Here is a 21,460-nt window from a genome sequence, read left to right as displayed (position 1 = left end):
ACCTTCAGCTCCCTCCACAGATTTTCTATGGGATTAAGGTCTGGAGACTGGCTAGGCCACTCCAGGACCTTAATGTGCTTCTTCTTGAGCCACCCCTTTGTTGCCTTGGCTGTGTGTTTTGGGTCATTGTCATGCTGGAACACCCATCCACGACCCATTTTCAATGCCCTGGCTAAGGGAAGGAGGTTCTCACCCAAGATTTGATGGTACATGGCCCCGTCCCTTTGATGCGGTGAAGTTGTCCTGTCCCCTTAGCAGAAAAACACCCCCAAAGCATAATGTTTCCACCTCCATGTTTGACGGTGTTCTTGGGGTCATAGGCAGCATTCCTCCTCCTCCAAACACGGCGAGTTGAGTTGATGCCAAAGAGCTCCATTTTGGTCTCATCTGACCACAACACTTCCACCAGTTGTCCTCTGAATCATTCAGATGTTCATTGGCAAACTTCAGACGGGCATGTATATGTGCTTTCTTGAGCAGGGGGACCTTGCGGGCACTGCAGGATTTCAGTCCTTCACGGCGTAGTGTGTTACCAATTGTTTTCTTGGTGACTATGGTCCCAGCTGCCTTGAGATCATTGACAAGATCCTCCCGTGTAGTTCTGGGCAGATTCCTCACCGTTCTCATGATCATTGCAACTCCACGAGGTGAGATCTTGCATGGAGCCCCAGGCCGAGGGAGATTGACAGTTCTTTTGTGTTTCTTCCATTTGCGAATAATCGCACTAACTGTTGTCACCTTCTCACCAAGCTGCTTGGCGATGGTCTTGTAGCCCATTCCAGCCTTGTGTAGGTCTACAATCTTGTCCCTCACATCCTTGGAGAGCTCTTTGGTCTTGGCCATGGTGGAGAGTTTGGAATCTGATTGATTGATTGCTTCTGTGGACAGGTGTCTTTTATACAGGTAACAAACTGAGATTAGGAGCACTCCCTTTAAGAGTGTGCTCCTAATCTCAGCTCGTTACCTGTATAAAAGACACCTGGGAGCCAGAAATCTTTCTGATTGAAAGGGGGTCAAATACTAATTTCCCTCATTAAAATGCAAATCAATTAACATTTTTGACATGCGTTTTTCTGGATTTTTTTGTTGTTATTCTGTCTCTCACTGTTGAAATAAACCTACCATTAAAATTATAGCCTGATCATTTCTTTGTCAGTGGACAAACGTACAAAAGGGGATCAAATACTTTTTTCCCTCACTTTTGCGCTCCACGCAGACGCAGCACTGGACTAGGGGCCGACCGATGAAGAGGAGACCTAAGAAGAACACTGAGATGTACTCAGTAAGTTGTCTGAAGAGGGGAATGCCAAGTATGACCACAAGAGAGATGAAGCAGTACAACAGTTCATTCAGAACCAGGCTGAGCTCAAACACCTCAGTCTTCTCTGTCAGGAAACCGGACCCGGACACCAACAGCCAGAGGACCCAGCCATTGGCTGGAAAACCCATTAGGAAGTTAACCAGGTATGTTGTAGTGTAGGTGGTCACTGAGATGTCGGTGCATGGATTGCATATGGTTAAGTTTTGGTTCTCTGTCGCAGGTAGAGGGAGGGAGGTGGAGTTTCTGAAAGCCATGCTCACACTTTGACGACACTGTGACTGTGGAAAAAGATGGGTGCACAAACAAAGAGAAACAGATTAAAATATCCCCCCTAATTGAACCTTGAAATACACCCATCCAATACCAACTGATATTTTGATATCATGGCACGGTCTACAGCAAGAACACAAATGACTGAAGGAAATCATAATGCAAAGCTCTGGATAATGTAAAATATACAGTAACAAGATCACAACACGCTCATTCATTTAATATAAAAATAACTCTGTATAAATTATCAAAACACACAAAATTAGTGCTCTTACAAAACCCAACGTAGCTATGAATGTAACTTAACACATCTACCCTTGAGTAAGGACCAGTGTGGCTCTCATAGAGATTGTGAAGATGTTGAGTAAATGCGAACACTGATTTTCATAATGACCAAAGCCTTACACAGGGAACTCACCAGGGAATGCACCTGTGAGCACATGCAAGAACTTATGCAAAGGGGGCTGCAGTTAAGTTAAACATCTGTAATACGACTCTACTGAGGAAAAACACATACCTCTGAAATATGTAGTCAGTTTTAATAGTATGTTACTATTTTATAATTCAATAATAAAGTAGTAGGTTAGTAAGTAGTAGCTTCATTCAGTTGTGGTTTGTAGACATGCAGGAGGAGTTACCTGTAGATTGATAGACAAGCATAAGGTTAAAGATTCTGACAATCACTGTTCCAAGGTTCCAAAAAACACCAAAATGTTGAGTAAAATGCTTTTTCTTTGTGGGTTTGTGTGTAGTTTTCTTTTAAAACACTAATGAAAATCAGAATCAACTCCAGAATTAGGCCTAAAATACAATGTTGGCTTTCATGCAAATAGCCAATGAAATCAGGCAGGCCCCAATGTTTATGGAAGCTAATGGATTATTCCAGTGGGCCTTTCTGGGTTTGTACATTGAGCAAAAATATAAATGCATCATGTAAAGTGTTGGTCCAATGTTTCATGAGCGAGAAATAAAAGATCACAGATATGTTCCATTGGCACAAAAAGCTTATTTAGCTCAAATGATGTGCACAAATATGTTTACATCCCTGTTAGTGAGCATTTCTCCTTTGACAAGATAATTCATCCACCTGACAGGTGTGGCCACTCTAAAATGTGCAGTTTTGTCACACAACACATTGCCACAGATGTCTCATGTTTTGAGGGAGTGTGCAATTGGCATGCTGACTGCAGGAATGTCCACCAGCGGTTGAATGACGGCCTACCCCGGCCAAAACATGACCCGGACGACGCTGGGCCAATTGTGCGCCGCTCTATGGGACTCCCAATCACAGCCAGTTGTGAAAAAGCCTGGAATCGATCCAGAGTCTGTATTGACTCCTCACTGAGATGCAGTGCCTTAGACTGCTGCGCCACTCGGGAGTCCATTATGAACTGTAACTCAGTAAAATCTTTGCAATTGTTGCATGTTGAATTTATATTTTTGTTAAGTATATGTTTTGTTAAAATCATGCTATTAGCCAATACAGGTGCATTCATCACTGACGGGGGATACATATTTGATGAGATGCTGTTATCGTATGTGACAGACAGACAGGCACCTGAACTGTTGAATCAATCAGATTTGCTTTATTCCACACTTCTTTTAAAACAAACAGCAATCTATGTCAATATATATATGTCTATATAGATAATATATATATGTCAATATATGTCAATATAACACTCAATAGTAGAGAAGCAACTGCTATACAGGATGTAATACAAGTTAAAATATGATTAAGCAAAATTCAAATAGTAGTATGTATTTTTGGGGTTACAACTTGTCAAACCAAGCAAAAAAGTTAGGAATCAGTTGGAATTGTGAGCATGAGGTGATAGTAAATTCTCACAATGTAGCTCCCTAATTTCCACTTAGATTAACAGCTATATGACAAATACAATGAACATTTCACAGACACACCAATCAACCCCTATACCCTGCTCTCCCTCTACACACACTGTTTATTTTTATGATTAACCACTTATTACAAATGTCAAAACCTCGAGATAGCATGAACAATATGATTAAAGGGAATGGAACAGAATGATAACCTAAGAAATGCAAGACAACCTTTCCCCTACAGTGTAGGTATCTTTCTCTTTAACCCCAGATGCAGGTTAGTTTCTCAGCCCTGCCGAGGTAGAGGAGGGGTTGAGTAAAGCTACCCAACATACTGAAAGAGAAAGTAATGGGGGTCAGAGGGTAGTCAACAGGGTAGACAACAAAGTAGGACACACGGTAGACTACAGGGTAGACTACAGGGTAGATCACAAGGTAGACTACAGGGTTGACCACAGGGTAGACCGAAAGGTAGTCCTCAAGGTAGACTACAGGGTAGACCACAGGGTTGACCACCGCCATGTAGCGCTCCACACAGATGCAGCACTGGAACATGGCCCGTTCTACCTTGACCAAGCAGAATTTACCTCCTGGCAGAATAAAGGGAAAAAACATTTGATGAGGAGAACGTTGGTGACCAACAGTGGAGAGTAGAGGAAGTAGAGAAGCTCCATGACAGACTGGTTGATGGTGAAGATGTCCTTGTTCACCTGGACCGAAGGGCTGCCAGTCACCAGCCACATGTACCAGGTGTTGGTGACCAGGCTAGGATGTAGTTGAACGCCTCCGTTCCCAGGTAGACTGGAAGACAGGTGGACCTCAGCCAGAACCAGGAGTACTAATAGTCAGGTCCCCTGGTGTGGTTAAACCTGACGGGATCAGCAAAAAAATGAGTTTGGGTCCTTCATTGCTACACATCCTGTTACTTTAGTCTCTGAATAATAAGAAGAGCTGCATTCTAAGATAAAGTGGGAGAGAGAGAAAACAAGGGAAGAAATTACAAGTGGATCTGAAGTGGTGTAACACACAACTTTTATCATCACAGGAATTAAGACAATGTCATTATTACAAATTGATTCAAGTTATTGTGGCATTTCAAGACAATAGTTTTCACTGTACCTTCTGCAGCTTGTTCTTATGGGGGAAGAATGGACATCTATACCTCTATTCAGGCATTATGATATGGCATCTACAGTATGCTTTGAAGAGTTCTCATAACAAGATTACACTCATCTAGACTAGCCTACACTGTATTTGAGTAATGTATTGACATTTAAATTGAAATGCATCTGCCGTTCAAAAAGTCAATGTTTACATCGGGGGGGTCCATGTTTTTTTTTATCTCCAGTGTAGACGGAGTTCTAATGGCTTTCTGGGAGAATAGATTGTCTGGGTTAGAATGTTAAGTCACAATGATACCATCAGCCAAGTCTCATGCACAGTCAGTCCCCATACATTTATTAAATATCATTATGTAATCTTAGTGACAGACTAGGACCCTCAGTTCAAAGTAGAACATAACATTAAAGAAGAACACAATCCATTACTTAATGCTGATGTTAAATTAATAGGTCAAATCCCCTATCAAGCCACCCAGTCATAATACTAACTGTATAATTAATTAAACAAACCAACATTCACTATAAACGCTAAACAAGTGATGCAGCTTTAGTTAACAACAACTCTAATGCTAACATGCTGTTAAAACAATAAAAACTTTATCAAATAAGAGATGACACATTATTGTATGTCTTTGCCGCATCTACATTAGGTTGCAGGTACTAAGAAGTTAGGTTGAGCTGCGGTATTGACATAAATACTATAATTCAAATCATATTTAACACAATGCTCTGTCGTGTCCTAGCATTAGTTTGTCACAAAAAACCGGTACATTTAGTGCCCGCAACTGTAAGTCTAACGTGTCTCTGGCCCTCTGCGGCATGGCAGCCTTCCCTCTCTGTGGAGGTGCATCAGGGGTGAGACCAGGACACTGAAGATGTTGACTACCATCTGCAACATGGGGATGACATTGCAGTTGTAGTCAAGACTGGATGACATGGTGGCGTAACCAACGACCACCGGGATGGAGCTCGCCAAGATGATCACCAGGTTGGTTAAGACGATCCCAAAAGCTCTCATCTTATGTGGGTCTGTCGCCCCCTGTTTCTTCTCTCCCGCTTCTGCCTCGCCTCTACCTCTCCTGGACCAGGCTGCTTCAGCACACGCAGGATGAAGAAGCAGCAGAGACGAAATGATGGCCACCCCAAGGCAATAGACACTACTGAGCACATAACCTGAGGTTTCTTCATAACCAAATTAAGAGAATGGAGAACATGCAAAAGTGAGTGATAACACCCAGACCACGGTTGAACACACCACCCTGTACCTCCGGAGTCTGTACTTGAGGAAAGACACAGGTTGGGCCACCGCCAGGTAGCGCTCCACACAGATGCAGCTCTGGAGCAGGGGCCTGCAGGTCCAGGAGATGTAATACAGGAAATACACAGTCAGCCGTAACATTATAGCCTTCGGGATGAATAGGTAGCTGATCACCTCAAGGAGACCGTCAACACAGAACACCAGCTCCACTGCAAACAGGTTAATAGGGAAGACCTGGGTGGGTTTGAGACCTCCAGAGAGACTTCCACTCAGAGAGATCCAGAGGCACCAGACCAAGGCTGGTGTCCCCAGGAGGAAGCACAGGGCCTGGGCAGCATATGACAACTTTGGCACAACATAGCCCTGGTCAACGCAAACATCCCATCTGTCAAGGTAAGTGTGATTTCCTGAGGAGTCATTCATCCTTGTGGAACAATATCCAAGCCCACTGAGATATGAGAGAGGGGAGATTACAAGATTCATCACTTTATGTTTAAATATATTGATTATACTAATGCAATATACTGATGTAAACATATATAAAAAATACTTAGATATACGTAGGTCTACTGTTATGTCAGTCAAAGTATTGTGCATTGTCTCAGAAAGTCTGAATGAAAACATGAAGAGGAGAAGTGAAACTTAAACATGTTAAAACATAACATGTTAAAATGTAAAATAACATACCCTAGTTGTTTTGGTAAATCAGGCCTTTCCTTTTGATTTTCGTGGTTGTCTCTCCTGCAGAATGCTGTGTCCGACCTGATAGAACATCATCTACATGTTTCAGCCAGCACTCTCAGTCCTTTGTTCTTCCTAACAAATCATATGTTGCATTAATTACATAAACACACACACACACACACACAAACTTGCCTGTGTGCATTGATGGATTGATCACAATTGTGTGATTAGTTTACATCAAGTCATTATTTTGCAAGGAATCAGATTACAACGTATCATGAACAAAACACAGATTAAAAAAACGTGTGTTGCACGCATTCACGTACATGCACACAAACACACACACAGAAGGAATTTCAACCGGGCTCAGAGACGTGCATTTTGTCCTAAGCATCATCACTCAGCACCTGTCTGTCCCAGCCATGGGTTAACCCAGCCACTTGCAAGGACTGACTCTTTCACCTTACATAATCAAATCATATGGGCCTCAGACATACACAGTACTAGTCTGTTTGGATTGTAGATCTCTCTCTAATTGCACATTGAATACAGCATAGGTTTGTACAGGTAAAACATATGCGATATGTTCATTTCAAACCATATATTCTATGTTTAAACACCATTATCTCAAACAAGTTAAATCCTTTTTTATTAAATGTATTAATCATGATCTAATATATAGTTACATATCTGTAGAGATAATAATACTAGAGTGATAATACAATATAGTGTCAATCTGTGGAATGTGTAGTTAGTTTTAATAGTATTGTACTATGTTATAATTCAGTAATAAAGGTGATATTATGCAGGCTAGTAAGTAGTAACTTGTCATTCAGTCGTGGTTTGTAGACATGCATAAGGAGTTGCCAGTAAATAGAGAGACGAGCATAAGATTTGAAATTCTGACTACCACACGCTTTAGGGTTCCAATGATCCCCAAAACACTAACATGTTGAGTAAAATCTAGTTTATTTGTGTCTGTGTGTAGAGTTATTGTAAAACACTGAAATATTGAAGATCAGAATTACTTGATTTAATCTATTGTTGGCAAAATACTGAAGCAATATACTGTTGCAAAGATACATAAAATATACTTTGATGTCTCTTGTCATGTCAGTCAAAGCATTGTGCATTGTCTCAGAAAGTTTGAACGAAAACATGAAGAGGAGATGTAAAACAATTAGCCTGAGATAAAATACTCAGAGATGTTAAAATGTAAAATTACCTACCCTAATTGTTTTGGTAAGTCAGACCCTGATTCATAATATTTGTGGTTCTCTCTCCTTCAGAAGGCTGTGTCCAACCCGATGGAACATCACCTACGTGTGAGTGATTTTAGCCAATGTCCTTTGTTCTTCCTAACAGGTCACGTGTAGCATTCTTTACATAAACACATCTGTGTGCATTGATACATTGAGCACCATTGTATGATTCGTTTACAGCAAGTCATTCATGAACAAAACGCAGATTAACTAAATGCATACGTTACACGCGCATGCGCACGCGCATACACACACACACACACACACACACACACACACACACACACACACACACACACACACACACACACACACACACCGCACACACACACACACACACACACACACACGCAGACACACACACGCAGACACACACACACACAAACACAGATTAAATTTCAACATGCTCAGGGATTTGCATTTTTTCCTAAGCATCATCACTCAGCACCTGTCTCTCCCAGCCACAGGTTAGCCCAGCCACCTACTAAGGTCTCACTCTTTCACCTTACATAATTAAATCATATGGACTTCAGCCATACACAGTATTAGTCTGTTGTTTGGATTCTGGATATCTAATCACACAGTGAATACAGTATAGATTTTCACATACAGGTAAAATGTATGTGTTATGGCTTTTTAACCTCTGTGTAACGGTTGTCGTCAGGAATGGAGGACCAAAACGCAGCAGGAATGTGGATGCTCATCTTGTATTTATTTTAAACCAAGAAGACACCAAAATAACAAAAAAGAACTCACGAACAACAAAACAGTTTCGTCAGGCTCACACAGGCAAAACAAGAAACAACCTCCCACAATTTACAAACACAAACACACCCTAATATATAGGACTCTCAATCAAAGGCAACTAGACAACACCTGCCTTCAATTGAGAGTCCACATCCCAATTAACTAAACATAGAAACAGACTAACTAGAAAGAACATAGAAATAGACTAACATAGAGCAGTGACCAAAAACCCCGGAATACATAAATCAACTACCCTCTACATAATACACACACCCCGAACCACATAAACCAAATACCCTCTGCCACGTCCTGACCAGCCTACACTAACAAAATAACCCTCATACTGGTCAGAACGTGACACTCTGCCATATTGTGGATTCAGATCTATCTAATAAAACTCAGAGGGTATCTTTAGTGGAAGATGTCAAAATGTAACATGTGGTGTACAACAGAACAGCTCTCTAGACCCTCTAATCTTTTCAACACACTTACCCCACCAGACATGCCACCAGGGGTCTTTTCACTGTCCCCAAATCCAGAACAAATTCAAGAAAGCGTACTGTATTACATAGAGCCATTATTGCATTGGAACTCCGTTCCATCTCATATTGCTCAAATAAACAGCAAACCTGGATTCAAAAACAGATAAAGCAACACCTCATGGCACAACTCCTCTCCCCTATTTGACCTAGAATGTCACGACTTCTGCCGAAGTCGATGCCCCTCCTTGTTCGGGTGGTGCTCGGCGGTCGACGTCATCGGTCTTCTGGCCATCATTGATCCATTTTTCATTTTCCTTTGGTTTTGTCTTGTCTTCCTACACACCTGGTTCCAATTCCATTCATTACATGTTGTGTATTTAACCCTTTGTTTCTCCTCATGTCCTTGTCAGAGATTGTTTGTTGTTTTGCGCGTGTTGTCATTTTTGGTGCGTAACAGGGTTTTGTACCCATGTTTCTTTTTTATTGTACTTTGGATTTGGAGTTTGTTTTAATCTATTGAACTACTCCAGTTCCACCAAGCTTGTTTCTCCTGCGCTTGACTTCTCTGCCACCTACACACACGTCGTGACATAGATAGTTTGTGTGTATGCATTGATATGTAGGCTACATGTGCATTTGAAAAATATGTATGTAGTTCTATATTTCATCTTTTCTTGTCTATTAATGTTCTGTATTATGTTGTCATGACGTTGCCCTGTTGGAGGAGGTTTATGACCCCCCCATAAAAACCTTTCCCCCTTTTTCTCTCCACTCTACAGAATGGATTCTGGGAAAGCCCTTTTTTAACATAGAGAGAGTATTGTAAATCAAAAGGTTGGGTAAAATAACAACGTTTAGTAATCCAACCAGTTCAAAGTGTCCGTTCTTTAAAATGGTACTTAAAGAATATGATGTCAGATCAGTTGTCATCTGAGACATTATTACTGATGATAGGATATTTCTATTTCCATTTTTTTTATTTGTTGTACGGTTATTCCTTTAGCTTCCTGGAATATCTGTATAATTTTTTGCTCCCTAGTTTCGTTTTATTGTGCTATTCACTTCTCTACTGGTAATTTGTCCACACTCTTGACTCTCCTAGCCAAATTTCAGTTATTGTAAATGCGTGTGTCCGTTTTTCTCATAGTACACTTATTCCTACTGTCTGCCACCACCTTTTGTCGCTAGTTTCATGAATCGCCTTTTTATTGTTGTTTACCTTATTTCTAGACCATTTGGCAGCTTATAGATTTATATTCTTATTACTTCAATAGTAATTTGAGCGCCATTCACTCTCCCCTCCTTTAGTGCAGGAAAGGGAGCGTCCTCCCTACCACTCAAGTGATGGTTCTGGAGAGGTGCGCGACCCCTTCTCCACCAACAAAAGATAACATTCACACTCACTTTTACACAGCTTTAACGCTTTCCTAAGCGACATGCAAATTCAGTCCTTCTCTGATACACTTCCTCGCCACAGAAAAGTGGTAACCACAGGATTTTTGTCTATCTGAGCAGTCCTTTATTGATACACTTCTTCGAAAGAATAAAGCGGTAACCATAGGACTTTTGCCTATTTGTATTTGACTATGCAGACAGACAGTTGCAGCCCCAAAATGGATTGAGCAGAACAGTCAACTAGGGCAGACAGATGAATTGAACGAGATTGAACAAATGCCCCAGATGAGCGGCTGAGCGAGTCGGATTAATTGAATGACCCACCTGACTCTGACTGATTGAATAAGATGAATGAATTGCGTTTGCAACTAATTGCTTTCGCAACCTCAAACAGGATGAACAAACAAGTCCGACCAAACTGAATCAGATTAAACAATCTTAACCCAAACAAACTGAACAAACTGGTCAGATGAACTACTTGAACAAAACAAGTGAATAACCCCACCCAACTGAACCATCCAAAATAGATGAAGCACACAACTCCCAATCCACAGTGGTCTACACAAACATTTCTGTTATACATTCACTATTGTAACCCCCGAAGCTTCTTCTTAATTATTTTGCATGCATTCATTGAATTCAAAAGCTCTCAATATCCTTTAGTTCGTTAACCTTTCTGGCGCAGGCATTCCGCTAGCGACCCACCTCGACAACATCTGGTGAAATTGCAGAGCGCCAAATTCAAAATACAGAAATAGTCATAATAAAAATTCATAAAAAATACAAGTGTTATACATCGGCTAAATAAAGATTAACTTCTTGTTATTCCAGCCTTTTTGTCAGATTTCAAAAAGGCTTTATGGCGAATGCATACAATGCGATTATCTGAGGACAGCGCCCCGCTTACAAAAGCATAAAAACATTTTACACCAAGTAAAGGGTAAACTTACAAAAGTTAGAAATAGCGATAAAAGTAATCACTTACCTTTGAAGATCTTCATATGGTTGCAGTCACAAGAGTCCCAGCTACACAATAAATGTTTGTTTTGTTCGATAAAGTCTCTCTTTATATCCCAAAAACTCAGTTTTGTTGGCGCGTTTTGCTCAGTAATCCACTGGCTCAAAGGCGGTCAAAACATGCAGACGAATACATCCTAATAGTACCGGTAAAGTTTGTTGAAACAAATCAAACGATGTTTATAATTAATCCTCAGGTTGTCAATTGTCTAAATAATCGATAATATTTCAACCGGACAATAGCGTATTCAATAGAAAGGAAAAACAACGAAGGGCATGGACTCAGTCAAGTGCGCAAACCTGCACTGCATGATTCCTCAGTCCACTGACAGAAAGGTCTCATTCTTCTTCATTTTTCAGAAAACAAGCCTGAGACAATGTCTAAAGACTGTTGACATCTAGTGGAAGCGCAACTGCAATCTGGGTCCTAACCCATTAGATACTCTATAGACATTCAATTGAAAATACCCACATCAATAAAATCCAACTTCCTGGATGGATTTTCCTCAGGTTTTCACCTGCCATGTCAGTTCTGTTATACTCACAGACATTATTTTAACAGTTTTGGAAACTTTAGAGAGTTTTCTAACAATTATATGCATATCCTAGCTTCTGGGCCTGAGTAACAGTGTAACGGTCGTCGTATATAGTAGACCAAGGCGCAGCAGCTTGAGTGCTCAATCAAAATTGTATTTGAACACTTGAGAAAAACAGAACAAGAAAAATAACGAATGCACAGTATTACAGGCTAAACACAGCAGTGCAAAAACAACTTCCCACAAAAGACAGGTGAAAACAGGGCTACCTAAGTATGACTCCCAATCAGCAACAATGATGTACAGCTGTTCCTGATTGAGAGCCATACCAGGCCAACAAAGAAATACACAACATAGAAAACCCATAGAAATACAAAACGTAGAACAATACCCAAAAACCCCAGAACACATAAAACAAACACCCCTCTTACATAAATACATATCCCGAACCACATAAAACAAACACACCCTGCCACGTCCTGACCAAACTACAATAACAAATAACCCCTTTACTGGTCAGGACGTGACAGTACCCCCCCCCCCCCCCCCCCCCAAAAGGTGCAGACCCCGGATGCACCTCACACAAAAAAACACAAAAATAACCCCCCCCAAAAAAATTATCCCAAACTAAAGGGAGGGTGGCCACCGTCACCGACAGTTCTTGTGCTACACCCCCCCCTCCCCAACCCACCTACTATGGAGGTGGCTCAGGCTCCGGCCTTAATCCCCCACCTAACCTGTCCACCCCCGCTAAATAATTATTAAATGTTACCCTTCCCGAAGTCTCTGGCCTATGGCGCATCGCAGAAGACCTCGGGCTGATGTGCGTTGCTGGAGACCTCAGGCTGATGCGCGTCGCTGGAGACCTCGGGCTGAAGGGCGACTCTGGCTGCGCCGACTCCGGACTGTTGAGCGACTCTGGCTGCGCCGATTCCGGACTGTAGGGCAACTCTGGCTGCGCCGGTTCCGGACTGCAGGGCGACTCTCGCTGCGCCGATTCCGGACTGTAGGGCGACTCTCGCTGCGCCGATTCCCGGACTGTAGGGCGACTCTCTCGGCTCCGATTCCGGACTGTAGGGCGACTCTCTCGGCTCCGGACTGTGGACCGTCTCTCTCAGCTCTGGACTGTGGGCCGTCTCTCTTGGCTCTGGACTGTGGGCTGTCTCTCTCGGCTCCGGACTGTGGACCGTCTCTCTCGGCTCCGGACTGTGGACCGTCTCTCTCGGCTCCGGACTGTGGGCCGTCTCTCTCGGCTCCGGACTGTGGGCCGTCTCTCTCGGCTCCGGACTGTGGGCCGTCTCTCTCGGCTCCAGACTGTGGGCCGTCTCTCTGCGGGGCACTGTTGCCGGAAGCTCTGGATGGGGCACTGTCGCCGGACACTCTGGACGGGGCACTGTCGTCAGAAGCTCTGGACGAGGCACTGTCGTCGGAAGCTCTGGAGGGGGACTGCGCACTGAAGGCCTGATGCGTGGGGCTGGCTTAGGACATGCCAGACTAAGGACACGCACCACAGGGCTAGTGCGAGGAGCAGGAACAGGTTGTACTGGACTGGGCTGAGGCACTGGAGGCCTGGTGCGTGGGGCTGGTACTGGAGGTATCAGACTGGAGACACGCACCTCAAGGCTAGTGCGAGGAGCAGGAACAGGGCGTACTGGACTCGGCTGACGCACTAGAAGCCTAGTGCGTGGGGCTGGTACTGGAGGTATCAGACTGGAGACACGCACCCCAAGGCTAGTGCGAGGAGCAGGAACTGGATACACTGGGCCCTGAATCAGTACTGGAGGTCTGGCGCACACAACCCCTACTGGCTGAGTGCTCACTCGAGCACGGCACTTGCGAGGGGCTGGAATCACTCTCACCGGACTGTGCGTGCGCATGGGCGAGATCGTGCGCACTTCTGCATAGCACGGTGCTCTTCTGATCCGCTGCTCCCCATAATAAGCACAGGGATTTGGCTCAGGTCTACTGCCTGCCCTAGCCAAACTACCCGTGTGTCCCCCCCAAAAACATTATTGGGGCTGCCTCTCCGGCTTCCTTGCCAGCCGCGTTCCCCTGTAGCGTTCCCGGTCTTCTTTGGCCTCTCTTAACTCCGCTCTCCTGGCTGCCTCCACCTGTTCCCAGGTGGAGGCAGCCACCTGTACCTAGCCCAGAGACAGCAGAGATCCCATTCCACTTTCTGGCGCCTTCAGAGAGCCTATGGGAGCCTTATAAATTGTCACGTTACAGCAGAGATGCTGTATTTTTGATAGAGATGCCACAAAAGGACAATAAATGGTCAGACAGGGCACTTCCTGTATGGAATCTTCTCAGGTTTTGGCCTGCCGTATGAGTTCTGGTATACTCACAGACACCATTCAAACAGTTTTTGAAACTTTAGAGTGTTTTCTATCCAAATCTACTAATTATATGCATATTCTAGTTTCTGGGCAGGAGTAGTAAACAGATTAAATCGGGTACGTTTTTTTTATCCGGCTGTGAAAATACTGCCCCCTATCCCAAAGAAGTTAACGAGAGTCTTGTCTTTAAAATGGTGTAAAATAGTCATATGTTTGAGAAATTGAAGTTATAGCATTTTTGAGGTATTTGTATTTCGCGCCACGTGATTCCATTGGCTGTTGACTAGGGTGGGACGCAAATGTCCCACCTAGCCCATAGAAGTTAAATCATTGTATACAACCATTTAGATGCAAGTCCCATAGCTGAGGCTATTATATAAACCTTAGTATGGTAATATGGCAAAATTGTCTCTAATGAGCCTCACAAAATTGTACCAAGCGGACCAGTTCGTAGCTGGATTCTTCACCTGATCTTTTATACCTTCTCCAGAACATAAATGTTTTTCTCCAATTCTGTGAGGTGCAGAAACCTTTGTTCTCTCCATGAAAACACTCTGTCTCTTAATTGTAATCCAAACCCAACAGTAATTTGCATGTTCATTGAGGTTCCAAACTCCGTATTAAGACAAGACTGAGTTCAGAGCCGGGCAGCCCTATACACTCACTAGGCATGTTGCGTAATTCAGTGCAAATTATGCAAGGGCCCCGCCTCCCCCTCGTGTCAAAGCAGGTGTCAATGTTTACAACTTCGATGAGATGAAGCAGAACTATCCTTCCGGTCACGAATAGAGAAAAAAAAGAGGCTCCAAGAAGGCAGTTGAAAGCATGCTTCCTACCGAGCTCTGCATACCAACTTTTGAAAGATAGTGAAAAGTGTACTATTTTGAACTACCAAACTAATACTTTGCTTGCTAAAAACACCAGGTTATTGATTATTTAAGATTATATTTTCCAAAATGTCACAGCGCGCTGACAGATAGAGAAATCTTATGGCTAACTCCTCAGCTAGCAATGCTCAGGCATCATCCAATGTCGTTACACAGGAGGCAAATGCTTTGACTGACAACTGCCATAACTATACTGGTCTGACAGACTCTATGACACGTACCGTGTCAGACGAGGATTTTCCTTCTTTGCCTATAACCCCAAGCAAACCTCCAGCTTCTAAGAAAGGCATGTTTGAACTGGACCCAGATGCCACTGCCAATAATTATGTTATCGCCACTCTTTCCAGGCTCATCAATGCAAGGTGCGATGCCTTAGAGAAAATGGTTGGAAACAACTCAATGAAAATCGAGGGCTTAAAAAAACTGTTGACTTTGCATGCATGGAAATCAAGGATGTTAAGAAGAAGGTAGCCCACATTGAAAAGCGTGTGGAAAAGGAGGAGGGAAAGATGGACTTATGCCAAAGAAGAATCGCAGAACTTGACAGCTACTCCAGATGGTGGAATCTGAGACCGTATGGAGTTCCCGGAGCAGATGGGGAGAACGTGTGGCAAGAGACCATCAAAGTCTGCCAGCTATCCTACCTGTGGAGAAGGCTAAGCTAGCAGATGTTGTCGACACTGTACATCGCCTTGGCACGAGAAGGCAGGGTGACTCCAAGCCTAGAAGTGTCATTCTCCAGTTCACATCACAGATCTACAGAGATGCCATTTGGAAAGCAGCCAAGAAATCTACTTTCCTACGCGATAACAATCTACATTTTTCTGAAGACCTCTCAAAAGCAGACAGAGAAAGGAGAGAGTAACTGTGGCCAGCTGTGGAAAAAGCACGAAAAGAAGGGAAAGCGGCTTACTACATCGGAGGGAGCATTTTCATCAATGGATCCGAAATCAACCTTCCTCATTGAGGACTGTCATAGACTGTGCCTGGTGGTCAACATAGGCTACCTAGATAGCTACCTCTGATGTGAGCAGATCCAGCTCCCAGCTCTAAGGGGATTTAACCTTCGTTCTAACTGCACAGCACTACTGGAGTAATGGATATTTGCTATTTCATTTGTTCTCTCATTTCTGATATTTTTACCTTTAGTATAGGCAGTGAGCAAGCTCTTTGTTGTCCCTTGTTCTGGCAGTTAGCTTTGTTATGCTAAACTATTCTCACTCAATCATGTATGGTATGCGTCGCTGGTTTCCTTATATTCTTTTTCGATTTGCTAATGTTGTTTAGCTCATAGTACTTTGTTCTATATTCCACTTTGTCGTTGTCTGTGTCACTCAATGCTAGGGGGTTAAGAAATAATGTAAAGCGCAAAGCATTATTTTTATTTGCCAAACAGCTTAAAACAGATTTGTTTTTTTCAATAGTCTCATTCAGTTGCTCCTGATGTCAACTTCTAGAGATCTCAGTGGGGTAATGATGTATGGCTCTCTCATGGTTCTGAACGCTCTGCTGGAGTTATTACCCTAAAGAATAATTTCAATGGAAGTACTTTGCACTCCGACTGACACTTCTGGTCACTTTCTTTGTCTTGTTGTCAACTGTAACAACATCATCATTATTATTACCAACATTTATGGTTACAATTCCAAACATGAAAATGATCACTTACTTGAATCTTTAGAAAAGCGTATTCTCCATTGGCTAACCAAGTTCCCGAATGCTTTACTTATTGAAGGTGGGGATTTGAATATTTCTCTGAATAATTTAATTGATAGATGGCCTCCGGGACAGTCCACTTCTATGAATACAAGTTGGAGGCAGTTTATAGAAAGGTTTGATATTATAGAGGTTTGGAGAGTAAAGTTTCCTAATGACAAGTCTTTCACATGGAGTAATAAGGCATGCTCCTGACAATCACGCATAGATTTTTGGCTGGTGTCTAAATGTTTTGATGGCCAACATCCGGTAAAATTGCAGAGCGCCAAATTCAAAATACAGAAATACACATAATAAGCATTCATAAAATATATAAGTGTTATACATCGGTTTAAAGATGAACTTTTTGTTAATCCAGCCGCTGTGTCAGATTTCAAAAAGGTTTTACGGCAAAAGCATACTGTGCGATTATCTGAGAACAGCGCCCCGTGTAAAAAAGCATACAAACATTTACCAGCCAAGTAGAGGAGTCACTAAAGTCAGAAATAGCGATAAAATTCATCACTTACCTTTGATGATCTTCACATGGTTGCACTCACAAGACTCCCAGTTACACAGTAAATGTTCGTTTTGTTCGATAAAGTCCCTCTTTATGTCCCAAAAACTCTGTTTTGTTGGCGCGTTTTGTTCAGTAATCCAATGGCTCCAAGGTGGTCACAACAGGCAGATGAATACATACTAAAAGTAGAGGTAAAGTTTGTCTAAACATGTAAAATTAATCCTCATGTTGTTTATTGTCTTTATAATCAAAAATATTTCAACCGGACAATACCGTTTTCAATAGAAAGGAAAAATAACAAATGAGCGCCAAATCAGGTCTGCGTTCTTCCCCTGTCCTCTGACCAAAATGGCTTTATACTCGTAGTTTTTCTAAATCAAAGCCTGAAACCATGTCTAAAGACTTGACATCTAGTGGAAGCCATAGGAACTGCAATCTGATTCCTAACCCACTTACCCTAGAGAGACATATAGCTGCAGCCATAGCCTATAGGCTTATGTTTACATTGTCTATACAAAGCTAATTGTATAATATTGTGAGTACTGGACTAATTACCAGGCAGCAGAGCCAAAGCTCAGTGTTATATTTTAAAAACTTCTTAGGGATAGGCGTCCCGTTAACGGGACAGTTGTAAATCATGCAGCGCCTTGTGTCACGATCGCAGATCGTATGTCGGTACATATAAGTGTCTTATATCGGCTGAAAGCTTAAATTCTTGTTAATATAACTGCACTGTCCAATTTACAGTTGCTATTACTGCAAAAAAATGTCATGCTATTGTTTGAGGAGAGCTTCTAAAAACAAAACACATTTTCACCGTAATAGGTTTGATAAATTCACATCTGAAGGTGAAATGTATACTTACATTCTGAAATGTTGCTCTGATTTATCATCCAAAGGGTCCCAGAGATAACATGAAGTGTCGTTTTGTTTGATAAAATCCCTTTTCACATCCTAAAAAGGTCCATATAGCATGCACAATCAATTTTGTATTTTCACTCGCTCAATTTGCAAAGAAAGGAACCTGTGAAAACCTAACCCTGAACGTTGTTTCAACCAGTCAAATGATGTTCGTATTTATTCCTCAGAGATCCTAGAACGTAACCAGACTTCACTATATCATGAGGGGTGTAGTATATCCTATAGGACACCAAATTTGGTCAGAGAGCGACACCTTCATGGCACGCTGATGACGCGGGCGGTCTTCACTTGATAGACTGTAACTGTGTCAAATAAGCACCAATCGGAGTCAAACAAAGCTAGCTAGATAGCCAATGAGCTGGGCTTTACGGAGGTGTCAGGAAACCCCGTATCTGTCGCAAAGTGTAGCTGCTAACCTTGTGCGATAGCAAGCCTTTTCCTTTTGGACAAATATTATAAGAATACGGAGAGTTATGAAGTTATGAAAACTGGGTGTTTTGCAAATGTTGAACTTGTAATATGGCTACTAATACTGGAAAAGCTAAATCAAAGTCCAAGTATACAGATTTGACGATATTCTTGCAGAAAAATGTCATGTGAATGTCTCCTTCACGATTTGCCCAAATGTACCTGGGTGACAACACTAAATGTTATGTAGTTTGCTCATACTTCAAGTTATCTGTCTGAAACATTGCACATACACTGCTGCCATCTTGTGGACACCATAGGAATGACAAACATAGTGATGTCTAGATTTGGGTTCTTTCTGTTTCATTTCAGAATGATGGTGGTAGAAGATGGTGGTAGAAAAAAAAGAAAACGGTTTGTTTTTTTCTTTGTAGGAGATTATAACACAATAGATCTGGTAGAAGAAAATACATTCAAACCACATTTCCCCAAACTTCAAAGTGTTTCATTTCAAATGGTACAAAGAATATGCATATCCTTGCTTCAGGGCCTGAGCTACAGGCAGTTAGATTTGGGTATGTCAAAAAAGGAGGTAATCCCTAAGAAGATTCTATAGAAAATATTATATTCAATATACATTGTCTGTTTATACCTCATTCTGTTCTGTATAGGTCTCCTTATTCTTAGACTGACAAATGGAGCAAACTGTTTTAAAGGAGGGAGGATTGTAGTGGAAGCACTGGGTGTCAGGTGTGACTGTGTGGCAATGGCAAATTGTTTACATGGCTCAAGGGTCAGGTAGGAGGGCCCCTTAGCAGTATTTTGCTTAGGGCCCCAGGAGGGTCAGGACCAGCTCTGACTGAGTTTATAAACTAAATGATCCAATTTATCATTTGTAGAACATTTTCACACTGGAATAAATGTTTCTGACATATTGATGCCACATAGGCTGTTTTAAAAGAGATAAGTTGCTTTTTAGGGGCAGTCGCTCATTACCATATACATTACATTACCATAATACTGACTGAATGACAAGCTACTACTTACTAGCCTGCATTCTATTACTTTGTTACTGAATTATAACTTACTGTACAATACTGTTAAAACTAACTACACATTTCACACATTAACACTCTATACAGTATTAGCACGAACATATTATTAACTCTACAGCCATGTGACTCTATTTTAGATTTTGACAAACAAAAAATATGAATAATAATAATGTTTTTTTTTTATTAAGTACAAACCTATAATGTATGCACTATGCAATTAGAGGGCGACCCAGAATCCAAACAACAGACTAATACTATGTAAGTCTGAGGCCCATATGATTTGATTATGTAAGGTGAAAGAGTCAGTCCTTCCAGGTGGCTGGACTAACCTGTGGCTGCGAAAGACAGATGCTGAGTGACGATGCATCCATTTCTGCTCAGGCCAAAATGCAAATCCCTGAGCAGTTTGAAATTGCATCTGTTTGTGTGCGTGCGTGCGTGCCTGAATGGGTGTGTTCGCATGTGCAAGCAAATCCTATCGATACGTTTTGATAGGACTTCTTGTCAAATAAAATTAGTTGTTGTTAACAAATCATGCAATGGTGCTCAATTCATCAACGCCCACAGGTGTGTTTATGTAAATAACACAACACGTGACTTGTTAGGAAGAACACAGGAGAGAGAGCTTTGTCTAAAATCACTCATGCATGTAGGTGTTTTACAACTGGGTTGGAGAACTACGAATATCGCAAACCAAGGTTCCAGTTTCCAAACCAACTAGGGTAGGTTATTTAACATTTTAACATCAAAGAGTACGTGATCTTAGACTAAACATTTTACATCTCGTGTTTTCATTGACTTTCCGGGACAATGCAAAATGTTTTGACTGACATAACAGTAGACCTACGTATATCTAAGCATTTTTAGGGATGTTTGTTTCAGTATATTGCATCAGTATTTTGCAAACAATATATGAAAACATATAATCACGAATCGTATACTCTACCCTCTCTCATATCTCAGTGGGCTTGGATATTGTTCCAAAAGGATGAATGATTCTTCAGGAAACCACACTTACCTTGACAAGTGGGATGTTTGCTTGGTCCAGGGCTATGTTGTGCCAGTGCTTTGCCATTCTGCGCAGGCCCTGTGCTTCCTCCTGGGGACGCCAGCCCTGGTCTGGTGCCTCTGGCTCTCTATGAGTGGAAGTCTCTCTGGAGGTGTCAAACCCACCCATATCTTCTCAATTAACCTGTTTGCAGTGGAGCTGGTGTTCTGTGTTGAGGGTCTCCTTGAGATGGTCAGCTACCTAATAAGCCACAATGTCTTGCTTCGGCAGGCTATTTATGCCCTGTATTACCCCACCTGGACCTGCAGGCCCCTGCTCCAGACCTGCATCTGTGTGGAGCGCTACCTGGCGGTGGTCCAACCTGTGGCTTTCCTCAAGTACAGGCTTCGGAGGTACAGGGTGGCGTGTTCAACCATGGTCTGGCTGCTGTCGCTTGCTTTTGCATGTTCTCCTGTCGCTTCAAAGGGTTATGAAGAAGCCGCAGCTTATGTGCTCATTGGTGTCTATTGCCTTGGGGTGGCCGTCATTTCACTCTGCTGCTTCTTCATCCTGCGTGTGCTGAAGCAGCCTGGTCCAGGAGAGATAGAGGGGGGCAAAGGGGGAGAGAAGAAACAGGGGACGACAGACCCACATAAAATGAGAGCTTTTGGCATCGTCTTAACCAACCTGGTGATTATCTTGGTGAGCTCCATCCCGG

Source organism: Salmo salar, chromosome 04 (genome assembly GCF_965601325.2).
Source record: "Salmo salar chromosome 04, fSalSal1, whole genome shotgun sequence".
Lineage (NCBI taxonomy): Eukaryota > Metazoa > Chordata > Actinopteri > Salmoniformes > Salmonidae > Salmo > Salmo salar.
Note: the sequence above shows the minus strand (reverse complement) of the source record.